Source organism: Manis pentadactyla, chromosome 18 (genome assembly GCF_030020395.1).
Source record: "Manis pentadactyla isolate mManPen7 chromosome 18, mManPen7.hap1, whole genome shotgun sequence".
In the NCBI taxonomy this organism is placed as follows: Eukaryota; Metazoa; Chordata; class Mammalia; order Pholidota; family Manidae; genus Manis; species Manis pentadactyla.
Genome location: NC_080036.1, coordinates 3,079,794 through 3,093,359, shown reverse-complemented (window position 1 = coordinate 3,093,359; position 13,566 = coordinate 3,079,794).

Sequence of the window (13,566 nt, the reverse complement as noted above, 5' to 3'; positions counted from 1 at the left end):
CCAGCGCCGGGACGCCCGCACGCCACCGACCCACGTCCCCGTGGCCACACAGCGCCCGACCGCCGCACGGAGCCACTCCCTTCCAACGCCGGGTGCCGAGAGCGCCTCACGCGGAGACGCCACGCCCCGCCGTAGCCACGGCACGGCCGCGGACGGGGCGGGCAGCGACGCCCCCCCCTCCGGGACCAGGGGCGCTTTCGGCTCCCGGGACAGTTAGGCGGCAACACTCCAGGAGCAGGTCGCATCTGCGGAGGCGGCTCGGCACTGCCGGTGGCGACGGGGAGGCGGGTCGTGGGGGTGCGCGTTCACACCAAGGGCGGAGCGGGCACAAGTCCAGACGGGGGCCTCGGGGCACGGCCGGGCGACCGGGTAAAGCGGGCGCGGGATCCCACCGCCCCACGCACGAGGGCGGTCCCGCACCGCCCAGGATGCCAGCAGCCCCCTCCGAGGCTCCCGCCGGACAGATCCCAACCACCACGAGGGCAAGGGCCCTGGGTTCTCATGTGAAGCGCCCACTGCAGCAGCAGCAGCAGCAGCAGCAGGGCGGCGAGTGCCGGGCCTTACTCGCCGCCCTGCCCGTCTTCTCTCCACCCATCCGGGCGGGCCCACTCCAGGACCGCGGCCCCAGGGAGACGCCCCCGAGCGAGGCGGCTCCTGCTTATTACACCACGTACCTGCCGAAAGCACCGCTGCTGCCCGTTGCAGCTCGGGACGCGGAGCCGCTCGCAGCGGGGTGGGGCGGAGGCTCGGGGACCCGGGCCCCGTCCTTCCTTCCTCCTTGCACCACACCACCGCGCCTGCCTCCACGCGTGCCGGACGCCCGGCCAAGGCCCGCGGGACCCTCCCCCGATTCCCAAGGGGGAGGCGCGGGCCGCGGTAGGCAAAGAGCGGCGCCCAGCTCCACCCCCACCTGCGGTAGGTAGGGGTGGAGGCCGGCGGACTCCCTCACCACGGGGGGTGGCAGGGAGCTCTGCCCACTACGCGCAGAAAAGGAGGGGCAGCGGCTGGGGGGTCCGGTACCCCAAGGCACCCTCTCGGATCGCTAGAGAAGGCTTTTCTCACCGAGGGCGTATCGCTCCCTGACCCACCAGAGCACCACGGCTCGGACCCACACACGCGCCGGCCTGACACGAGAAGGGCCAAGGCGGTGTCGGTGGCTTTTGCTCACGAGGGCGTGGAGTGAGGAGACGTGGAGGCGGGGGTTCTGCGGTAGGGGTAAAAACAAAAAAAAAATAAAATAGTGGGGAAAAAAGAAAAAAAAAAAGCAGCACAGGCCGACGGCATGAGCGGTCACTCACGGCTGGGGGCCACGAGCTTGTGCCTGTGGGCCTCAGGCTCGCCCTTTTGCCTCCCTGTTCTCGCGTGCCACTGGAGGCGCACAGCGGCAACTCATCAAACAAAGCACGCCAGAGAGCTAACAAAAGGAGCCAGTGAGACGGTAGCCTGGCCAAGACGGCCACGGCACCCCCGCGTCCTTGGCTCGGCCCACCGCAGCAGTCACACGCCCACGCGTCTCGCCAGCGCACCAGCCCCGACGGGGACGGCGCCCGACGGAGTCGGCCCCCCCGCGGCACGCGAGCGGGACCGACGAGGCACCCTATCCCCGGGCCGCACAAAACCCCCTTCCCCCCAACACACCCCCACGGTGTGTGGTCGGGGAGGGGCACGGGCCGGGCGTGCCTCCCTTACCGCCTCGACCCCCCACTCGTTCACGGGAACTTCTGCAAGGCACTCACAACTCCACTCACTCCACTCCACCGCGGCAGCAAGCCGAGCAGGGGAAGCTTGCTGGGGGAAGGGAACGACACCGCCACTCGGCCTCAGGCACCTGACGGGCGACCTGGAGCGCTCCAGGAGCACCACAAGAGGACCGAGCAACACACGCCGGCGGGACCCGGGAGAAGGGCTCGCCGCGTGGCGGCGTGGCGGCCTCCCTCCCCTACCACGGGAGAGAGGCCCGCCCGCCAGGACACGGCCCACAGGCCAACGCGAGGGTGTCCGCTGCGTCCAGGGACCCCGGGCCCGCCCACGCCGTGAGGCAGAGGGCGGGAGGACGAGATCGGGCCGGACTCCGCACGCCCCTGGCCTCTCTTCCTTTCTCACCCACACCACGCAGCCCAGCAGCAGATGGGGGCGTGCGCGGGGACAGGGCAGGAGGCGAGGGGCCCCGCGCGCGCACAGCGAGAAGAGCAGTCCCGTTCGCTCCGAACGTCTGTCCCTCGCTCCGGCGCGGTTCAGGCCCGGCCCAGGAGAGCGCGAGATCGCCACATCGATCAGGAGCACACGGGGACGACGCCCCCGCCGCGTGTGGGAGGAGGGCAGCCCGCCGAGGCCAGGAAACGACGACGGGGCCTGCTTCCCCCGGAGTCGGTGCAGTCGAGAGGACCCCACGCCAGACAAGCGCCCAACACACGAGGCACAGAGCCTCCAGGGTGGGTCGTGGGGGAGTCCATCACGACACAACCGCAGGCAGGCGGGGAGAGCACCACGCAGGACAAGAGGACCCGGACACGCGCGCACGCGCACGTCTCCTCCTCCCCCGCCGCCCTTGGGTCACCAGGCACCGTGAGGGTGCGCACCCAGATCGGGACCTCCCTGGGCGCACGCGACAAGAGCCAGCGCACAGGCACACGCGGGTGGCGACCTCAGGGAATGCAGGAGCGGAGCCGGGCATCTATCCGGCCGCACACGCTCAAGAAGCCCGGAGCCGTGCCACGCACGTCCAAGAGAGGTCCCAGAGTCCCTCAGCGACCAGCACCGAGTGACAGGGTGTCAGCACCTCTCTGCAGGTACAATCGGACCGCCTCTCGAGAGAGGAATCACAGGGCCACCCCACGGACAGCGGGGTCCCCCCATGACGAGCGCGTGGCCTGTCCCCACCGGGCCCAATCCCCCCAGCATCACACCACTGTCACCAGGGCTCCAGGGCTCCCGGGGCCATCTGGTCGACCCTTGGGGGGGGTTGGGAGGTTGAAGTGGGCTTGCGGGAAAGGGAGGGGGAGGGGAAGGGGGAGGGGGAGGGGGAGGGGGAGGGGGAGGGGTCAGACAGTCGGCGGGGCGCGGGTCGGTGGGTGACAGCAGGGAGGCCCGGGGACACGCGGCAGCGGCAGCGGAGTCGGGGTCGGGATCGGGATCGGGATCGCGATCACCCTTCCCTTTCCCAGCCGCCGGTCGGTCCCCACATCCGGGAGATAAGTCGGCGGGAGGGGAGGCCTTCAAAGAGACGAGACTTGTGTAAAAGAAAGGAAACAATGCCGGGCCGGCCGGGCCGGGCCGGTCCTTCCACACATACGGAATGGAGGGGCAAGGGGCCGTATCCCTCTCCCCCAAACGTGAGCGCCTACAACGAACGGATCCCACACGAGGGACCGCGGGCAGGCCCCTGGAGCCCCACGAGGACCACCCCGTACGCCACGGGGCCCAGCCCCACCTCCGGAGCCGGACGCCGAGCCGAGCGAGCGGAGCGGGGCGGGGCGGGGCGGGGCGGAGGCCCGGGCAGACGTGTGACACGCACGGAGGAGGGCCTGGCCACGGAGAAGGAACAGAAAGGGCGGCGCGGCACAGCGCGCGACCACCTCTCTCTCTCTCTCTCCTCCCTCCTGCGTCTACGTCTCCCTCTCCGCCGCAGCCGTCTCGGTCGGCCGGCGGGTGGGTAGGTGAGTGGGTCCCCGCGGGCGGAGGGACACCGGCGCTGGCTGCTAGTCGACCCGTTCGGGCGGCCTCCCAGGGCCCAGGCCACCAAGGGAGCGACCGAGCGTGCGTGGCGACAGTCACCACCCGAGAAAGCGAATCCGCGGCCCCAGTCTCCGGCGAGCGCAGAGCGCGCCGGCGTCCCGGCACGACCGGGCCTGCAGCGCCCGCTACCCGCGTCCTCCTGGAAGTCCGCCTCGGGGAACCGTGGCCACGTCCTGTCCCTTGCCCGGTGTCACCGCAGCTCGAGAGGGAACAGGCCGCATAAAAGCGGCCGGCAGGTGGCGCCCGACAACCGGCGCCGGTCGGTCCGTCAGCGGGACGGATCCGGATCGCAGGGCCGGCGAGAGCTCGCCACCGGCCGCCGTGAAGGTCCCCCATCCATCCGATCCCGGGCCGCCCCGGGGCTCCCACCCACCCACCCACCCGCACGTGAGGGTAAACACAAAGGGAGGAAGGAGGACACCCACCAACGGAAACTCATCCCATCCCACGCTCTCGCCTAGGAAGAAGGAATACCGTCAGAAATGGCCACCCACCCTGAAGTACAGGTTTCGGATACTATTTCGTCCTCTTAGAAAAGTAAATAAATAGAAAGGCAGTTCCCCGGTGGCGGTCGCCAATAGGTTCCTCACCACGGTATAAAGGTCATAACCAAGTGCGGGCAAAGGGGTCGGTTTGTGTGCATACCGAGGATCAGAGCCTAATTTGGCTACCTACCCAGAAAACGAATTAAGATACGACATGAAGAAAACTTCCACCGTCAACGTCCTCCTCTGCGAGAGTCATTCCAGAAGCGGATCGTCAGAAAACCTCAACAAAGATCCTGGCGGCGCCGTGGCAGCTGTCGCTGCCTTCATCCCGCCGCTTCCTGGCCTCGCCGTTGGAAGGAAGGAAGAAGGAGGTATCTAAGCGGGCCCGTGCGTACAGTCCAACAACGGACTTGACTGCATCGCTATTGTCGGAACTCAACCCACAATCAGGAGGAGTGCAAGCCGCAGCGCTCCAAAGTCGTGAGACTGTAGACTATCTACCGTGAAAAGAACATAATGGGATGTGGACCGTTCCCAGGGATGCGCCGTGTGTTTTCTTTCATTCGTCTGATTTCTCTCAAACCGTTCACGTGCAGTTAGACAATATCCATCCTGTGATGGATAAGTTTTCACCAATGCCTAGGGGGTAGGTACCTCGCTGGTTTTCTGGGTTTCACCGGACAGGGCCGGTAACCGTAGGTCTGCTTTCGCCCTGTGTCCGTATTCCCATTCTGTGAAGGTGCGAACTCGCCGTCTGATCAGCCGCAGTCTGCTAAAACCTACATACACAGGCTTTTAGGTTACTCTACAAGAAGTTATGTCAGAGAGAGAATCCATCTTCCCGTGTTCTCTCCCGTCTGCTATACCTCTATAGCTTTTCTTCTTCCTTTCCTTCCTAATGACAGCCCTTTCGTAGAATCCGTGCCTCATATCGAAAATCACCGAGTAGCGTCCTCCTTTCCGAGCGGTAAAGATACCTCAAGACAAAGGCCGGGCACAGAAGCCACAGGGCACACATCTGCAAAGAAGCCAAAAAGCTAATAACCCCTTTCAAAGAATACGGCTCCTCTCTCACTCACCGACTTCACAGTTGCCCGTATATGGCCCCGGAAGACGGCGGCGGCGGGTTAGCCAGAGACGGGTAAGATTCCTCACGGGAGGAACAACCTATAAGGCAGGCACAGGTCGCAGGGGGGCGCCATCAGGCGAGAAACTGGGGATCCACGGAGGTGAGGCTTAGAGCCTCCCCCCCACCCCACCCCCCCGACCCCCCGCCGTTTGGAGAGGAATCTTCTGCGTCCGTGGATGTTCTGTGCCCCTTGTCTAGCTCGGATTAATACTCAGTCTACAGGCACAGACCTGATCGTCTACATTCGCCCTCCCTCTGACAGCACTAAACTATGTCTCCTGCCTTCGTCCTGCATCTACCGACCACTTCAGCATTTTATTAAAAACTGAAAATAAAAAGTAAGGAAGGGAGAGACATGTGGGATTCACATATAAATCGAGTATTAAAAATCAATCGAAACCATCATAGCCGACTGGACGGTTGAGAGTTCACCAGGCGTGATCAAAACCGAACGCGTCCGTGATAACGACTGCCCTTAGCCACCGTTCACCAGGTAAGAACTTAGTCACTGGGTAAGAACTAGGTCACCGTGGAACACCTTGTTCGTCATGCTGCAGAAGATGGGAGACCCTCGAGGATGAGGCTGGGGCTTGATGGATGACTGCGCATCGAGTCCCCTCCACAGAATGTTACCGCTGTTAACAACCATCCGATCGACACATAGGAGAGGTGCCCTCTCAAAAAAATAAGAAGAATAAAAAATAAAAAATAAACACTGATCAGTGAGCAAAACACTCTCTGTAAGGCCATTCTTTAAATATTGAGGCTCCTGAAGACATGCTGACGGTTCCCTGCCAGACGTAATCGTACAACTAGAGCCAGTGCAAGAGGAAAGGTGAAATAGGAACTTCTCAGGACCAGAATGGTCGGAGCTGAACCCGGAAACAGCTATCGTCTGAATATATGCTAAGATGATCTCCCGAGAGAGAGCAGCATTCACGTAGCAGACGGCATTAGCAACGCAGCACGTGTGCAACACTTGGTAGGACGACAGATGACCGAGACTTGGTTTACTTGAAGAGCGTGGCATGACCATACGTACCCCTGATAAGCTCAGCTTCCGGTGGTGGTTGGAGATGGCGTTCCCAACAAATCTAGGGCAGAAGCAGCCGTCTAGGAATCCCAGATCCCGCCTTGGGGCGGGGAGAAGACTTGACTGTTCCTTGGGATGGTGTAAGAACGAGTTCTTGGAAGCTCGGAAAGAGCGCCCCGTGTAAGCCGGTGAGCCAGAGAGGCTGTGAGCTCAAATCCCAAAGGAAACCACCTTCTTAACCAGGGCAGTATCGCGAGTAACAGTTTTTGGCGAAAGGCTTGGGTTAAGGAGGTTGGATGGATGGTAGGGGGGGGGAGAACTCGGAGGGAGATGGTGGAGAAAAGAGCCGTTTCCAGAATCTGTGTCACAACGGGAAACTGAGGGGGGTCGGGGCTGCCAGGGTGGGAATTGGGGGTAGCGAGGGGTGTGTCATCGAGTGGGTTTGCAGGTGCGCTAAATTAAAAAGACATTTTTCGACAGGCTGTCACCGTACACGTGCAGAAAGTCCATTTCCCCTCTTCGTTCCTTTTGCTCCTGTCAGCTTCTAAACCCTCAACTCTCCTGAATATCGAGAGCTCACCTTCCACCTTACATCACAGACAGTGCTTCAGCCATCAGTTTGCAAGCTCTCTCCTCTGGGACCTCTCAGATTTCTGCAGGTGAGCTGAGGGACACAGAGACCCTGTCCTCGGGGACATCATTACACGGTTTTGTCCCCCTACCTCCAGAACCGGTGTAATGACTGAATCCTTCTCTCACCCACACTCGAAAGAGGTCTAACTCCTGGGAGGACTCACACGTTCAGCTCGCCTTTCCGGCGCAGGCCAAGTTGGAACTGAGTTCACCTGCAGCTGGTGTGACAGCCAACGTGCCGTGTAGGTAAGTTATCACTTTTATGCTCTTCTTTTTTGGTCCACTTGGGCTCTCACTGACCTGGCAGGCCACGTGGCCCTCTCCCTGCAACGCTGCTTAATGAGGAGAGAGAGCTAAGGCAGGAAGGAGCAAAAGAAGCTAAACTGTGCACCAGCTCCGTGACACGGTACCTCAAGAGGGCATTTTAGTAAGTCTGTATCATAGCACAGTAAATTATCTCTCTGAACGAACTTGAGGGAAACAAGTGCATTCCCTCCACTCCATAGGTCCTCAGCATCGAGTCCCCTCCACAGAATTTTATTGCTGTTAACAACCATTTGATCAATACATAGGAGAGGTGCCCTCTCAAAAAAAAAAAACTAGGCTAAAATCTCTTGGACGTAAACATGAGCGACTTCTCCATGACCATTATCTCCCCGGGGCAAGGGAAACAGAAGCAAAAAAAAATGAACAAGTGGGACTATACCAAGCTGAAAAGCTTCTGTACAGCAAAGGACACCACCCATAGAACAAAAAGGCATCCTACAGTATGAGAGAATATAGTCGTAGGTGACAGATCCGATAAAGGGTTGACCTCCAAAATAGACTAAGAGCTCACGCACCTCAACAGGCAGAAAGCAAATAATTCAATGAAAAAACGGGCACAGGATCGAAACGGACATTTCTCCAGAGAAGAAAATCAGATGGCCAACAGACACAGGAAAAGATGCTCGCTCCACATCGCTCATCACCGTCAGAGAAATGCCATTTAAAACCACAATGAGCTATCACCTCACACCAGTCAGGATCGCCACCATCCAAAAGACAAACAACAACGAATGTTGGCTGGCGAGGTTGTGGAGAAAGGGGAACCCTCCTACACTGCCGGTGGGGATGTATATCAGTTCCACCATTGGGGGAAGCAGTATGGGGGTTCCTCCAAAAGCTCAAAATAGAAATACCATTTGACCCGGGAATTCCACTCCTAGGAATTTACCCTAAGAACGCAGCGGCCCAGTTTGAAAAAAGACAGATGCACCCCTATGTTCATCGCAGCACTACCTACAATAGCCAAGAAATGGAGGCAACCTAAGTCGTCCATCCGTAGATGAGTGGATAAAGAAGATGTGGTATGTAAACACAGTGGACTATTATTCGGCCATGAGAAGAAATGGTGCTAGAGGGTATTATGCTCAGTGAAATAAGCCAGGCAGAAAAGGACAAGTATCAAACGATCTCACTCATCTGTGGAGTATAAGAACAAAGAATACAAACTGAAGGAACAAAACAGCAGTCGACTCACAGAACCCAAGAATGGAGTAACTCGTTACCAAAGGGAAAGGGACTGGGGAGGGTGGGTGGGAAGGGAGGGATAAGGGGGGGAGGAAGGGGAGGCATTACTATTAGCAGACATAATGTGGGTGGGGGGGCACGGGGAGGGTCATACAACACAGAGAAGACAAGTAGTGATTCTGTAGCATCTTACTACGCTGATGGACAGTGACCGTCGGGGTGGGGGGGAGGGGGCGGACTTGGTGATGGGGGAAGCCTAGGAAACATAATGCTCCTCATGTAGTTCTTCATTAATGATATCCCCACCCCAAAGAAAAGGAAGGAAGGGAGGGAGGCAGGGAGAAGAGAGGGAGGGAGGAACAGAAGAGAGAGAGAGAGAGAGAGAGAGAGAGAGAGAGAGAAGAGAAAGGGGGTGGAAGAAAACAGAGAAAGAGAAAGGGAGGGAAAAAGGGAAGGAGAAAGGATGAGAGAGAGAGAGAGAAAGAAAAGCAAAAGAAGGAAGAAGAAGAAAGAGGAGGCAGAAGAACAGGAAGAAGAAGAAGAGAGAGAAAACAGCAAAGAAGTAGAAGATAGAAGAAGAAGAAAAGATGTAAAGAACAAGAAGAAAGAAGAAGGTAAGAAAGGACACCAAGAAGAAAGAAAAGAAGAGCAAGAACAACAACAACAAGAGCAAGAAGAAGAACAAGCACAAGGAGTAGCATTTTCCTCTGGCATTGAAAGAAAAGAGTAAGCACGCACATACACGCAAGCACGCATGCATACGCTCACGCGTTCATAGGCGTGCGTGCCCGTGTACCCATAGACACCTATACCTGTGAGTCCACGTGTATGTATACCACCACACGGTGGGTGTTCTTTGTAAGGACACGTTTCTCTTCCTAAAGACTTAGGGAGGGACAGGCAAAGTCACCGGAATCGCCACAGACGGCCTTGTCAGGAAACAGGAATAAAGGAAAGGCTCCAACCCCACGGAGACCTCGTCGTGATGTCGGCCGATGGACAGACGCACGAACCAAACCGGCCTGAACCCAGCAGAACTCCGGGCACATGTGTTTGGCAGGAACACAGAGAGGAGCGGGCGGGAAAGAGAAGAAGGCCGGTCAGCGTACTAGAAGGGCCCCAGAGAGTAAACCAGTGAAAAGATAGAAAGCGCCAAGGCCAGGAGCAAGTTGGCCTAGAAGTGTGAATACTCCCCAGGCAAAGAAAAGCATCTCAGCCGTAGCCTGTGCTTTCCTCGTGTCAGTGAGCACATACCAGCGTCAGACTGACTTGAGCACCTGCCCAAAGGCCCAGCCTCTTCAGGAAGAATTCTGTCTTAAAGCTAAGATTGCATTTTAATCAAACCGATGGCGCCTCAGCCCCCACTGGAGGCAAGGCAGACCATCTTGACTGATATGTTTCCACACAGAAGCTGATTACCCAGGAGAGGGATCAACGAAGTATATTTTCTGGAGGAGGAGGAGGGAGGGAGGGAGGAAGAAACTTAATGTCTGAACAAAGATGAATATTCTGGGGGCACTTTGGCCGGTCCGCAACCGGCCCGGGGTCGCAGCATTCCTGATCATCGTCCACTGCCTAGCCTATGAAATAAAAACCGAAAACCCGACTCTGAAACCGTAGGTGCGCTCCTCTCTCTGAGGTCGCCTGCACTTTCTAAGCTCATGCCTTCAAACTTTATCTCACACTCCCCTCTCTCCAAGTGTACACTTGCTCTCTTCCAATAAAACGGAAACCTCTCGGGGCGAGGGCGCCCCTCCTCCCTGAGGTGGCCTGCACTTTTCCTCTCTTTCAGTCACTTACAATAAAACGTTTGGTCTGCTGCTTCATTACCGTGTCTCTGCCCTTCCATTCTTTGTGGCGGCAGAGGCAAGAGCCGACCGAGGAAAATACACAACGCCCCCGCCCTACCCGCAAAGGTGTGCCAAGGCCACTCAAGGGAGGAAAGCCCTGACCGACTGCCTCCCTGCCCAAGGGGATCGGGGCGGTCAGACATCCACGCCCTCCTGGAAAAAGACGCCAGGGGCGGGGGTCGAGCCAGCCAGCCAGCGAGCGAGCAAAACCAACCTGCGGGACAATCTTCACCAAAGCCCCTTGACCTCACACATCACACACACACACACACCACCTGGAAACGGGTCCCCACGCTTCCCCCGTGCAAGTGCAGTGTGCAACCGGAACACCTGGGACACGCTTTTGGGGGGTGGGAGTTGGGGGGGTGGGCCGGCCCCCCAACCCACAAACTCCCCTTCGGGCCCCGCACCCTCCTAAACATGCCCTGTTTCTTGAGGCGGGCGGACACAGGGATCCCGTTCACCGGGCCCGGCTGCTGCTGGTGAAGCAGACTCCTCCTGTCCCTGTCCCAGGCCTCAGTCCAGTCCCCTCCTTCTGGCTCGCATCGGTCAGGGCTCACGAAGCCCTTTGATGTCTTCTGACATCCATCTCCACATCTCTCCTCTCTCTCTCTCTCTCTCTCTCTCTCTCTCTCTCTCTCTCTCTCTCTCTCTCTCTCTCTCTCTCCCTCCCTTCCTCCCTCTCCCTGTCGGTCCCCAGAGAGTTTTGGATTTGTCAGTGGGCAGCAGGGAGGAGAATCCTTGAAACTTGAAAAAGTTAAGCAGGCGCGCCACCTTCCGTCACCAGAAACCATGGGTCTGGAGGCTGTGACTATCTAGCCAAACCATACTCAGCTCATTTTACGTCCTGAGGAGTTAGCTTCATAACCATCCTGTTGGAAACCCTGTGACCGATGGGACAGAAAAGTGAGTGACAGCACCATTGGTGGCCAGACACAGCTGAACCAAAATATGTTAGAAAATCCCACGGGTTGAAAGCGAGGGCTCCGAAAAATCACTGCCAGCCCTCAGGGTAATGACGACCTAGAAGAACTTTGGCCACTAGGAGGAGCATTCCAACTAGAATCTAAGCAAAGTCTTCCAGATCCCAGCATAGCCTCGAAGAAAGCGTCGTTACAAAAAGCGAATGACAAATAAGCCTTGAGAGGATATGTATGAGGGGAGAAAATATGGGGGTGGGGAGATGTGAAGTCAGTGTGGGGGAGAAAGGAAGGACTGTAATGCTGAATGTAACTCCAACTGCTACTTTATTCCTTTCCACGGCCACCAAGGGGAAATCTGGTAGGGACCAGAGCCGGTAGATAGAGAGAGCATCCTGGGAGGACTGGCAGAAGCCCACATCTTTGCCGGAAGCAGCTCTTCCGAATCTGTGTCTGTAGGGTCCAAGCAAGGCAGGGAAGTAACACTGTCTCTTCCTTTCCAAATCCAGACATATTTGTTAAGGAGGAGCCTTGGTCTCCCAGGAATAGCCACTGCCTTCTTACCATTTCTTTCTTTCTCTTTCTTTCTTTCTTCCTTTCTTTCTTCCTTCCTTCCTTTCTTTCTCTGTCTCTGTCTCTCTCCCTCCCTTCTTTCTTTCTTTCATTGTTTCTCAGAACATCCTACACCTGGGCTTGGCTTTCTGCCTACCTGGCACCTATGGCAGGGTGGGTGGGGCGTCCATTCTTCCCTGCTGCTGTCTCTGCCAGTGGCTCTGGAGCCTAGGAAGGTCATGTCCTCTGCACCCTCTTTGGGGAGTTCCACTCCTTACACCCAATGGGGTGTTTTTCAATAGTGCCAAAGATATTTCACCTCTGTCCTGGCTGGAAACCGACAAGATATTTTCAAAGAAAGAAGACTGAGTAGTTTCGGAGTCACAACTTGACAAGATCGGAAGGTGATATTCAGCACCCCCTAGGAGTTTTCTGGTGAAGGGTCTTCTTGACCCTGAAGGACAGTGAGAAACTAGGTACCCAGAGGGAAAGAACCCCATGGAGGATAACGTAGGTGGAGAAAGCTAGGAAGCCTTTCCAGTGGCCACCCGATTCTTTGAGTTGACGATGCCAGGGTTCTTGTTTGTGAAGTCCAAGAATGAGTTTCACAGACACCCAAGGTAGGAGAGCCAGGGAGAGGCTTTCTTTGTTTAGAAATAAAGTGAGAGAGGTGGGGGGGGGGTTGGGCGGAAGGGGCTCTTGGCTCACCCCAGGAGGGAACAAGAGAGCCTGCGGTGGTGTGTTGTCTAGGGGATTTAGAGGCAGTGGAGGATTTTTGAGAATTGAGGGCTTAGGGTGTGGACTTGCACCACCTGCCCTGTGCTGCCCTGCCCTCAAGATGGGCCGGCTGGGTTGCTGTCTGTCTGCCAGGGCTGTTGACAGTGAAGTCACGGGTTATGCTGAGATGCCTTTGCCGAACGCTCAAAACATTCAAGGCCGAGTCGCTCCTGGCCTTCTGACCTGGAACTGATCTCACTGAAGATGTCTACATTCCTAGTCTAGTGTCTCGACCCTAGAGAATTAGTGTGACCTCGACTCTGCATACCGCTGAACACAGAGTTTCGATAGGGACTTGACATGGATTGTGACATGGCTTCGACCGTGAATGTCTTGCCTTGCTTTCTCCGGAGGCCCTCACCCTACTCTGTCTAAGCCCACGGGTCCCTGTCTCATTCCCCCCTCTACAGATAGAGACCCTAGCTGCTGCTAGGGAAAGGGGGGCGACGACGACCGCTCTGGCTGCTTCATGCTGAGAAGGGGTGCACTAAAGGGCGCAGTCAGGTCTCCATCAGCGGTCAGTTGAGGAGGCCCTCGGAAGACGGGCACTTCTATTCCGGGTTCCATTTCTATGACTATTTGCAGTTTTATGGCCTCTAGGCAAGGTAGAACCAATGGCGTTATGAGGTTAAATAGCAACATCTGCAGTTGGATCTTCCATTCCGGAAGGACCAACGTGATGAGATGAAGAATGCGTGGTGGAATATGGGAACCGGAAAGAGCGAAACTTTAATAGAAATGATGGGGGGAGAAGAACAACAACTAACACATCTGGAGAATCGTAGCCAGATATTTTCTGGGGAAACTAGAATTCTGAATTCAGTTTATGTCCCCATGACTAGTACTAGGATGTAGTACAGATAAAGGCCGCGTGATTGAAACGATACTACTCTCCCCTAGAAAATAACTAATCTTTGGCTCGATTATTTGCATAAAC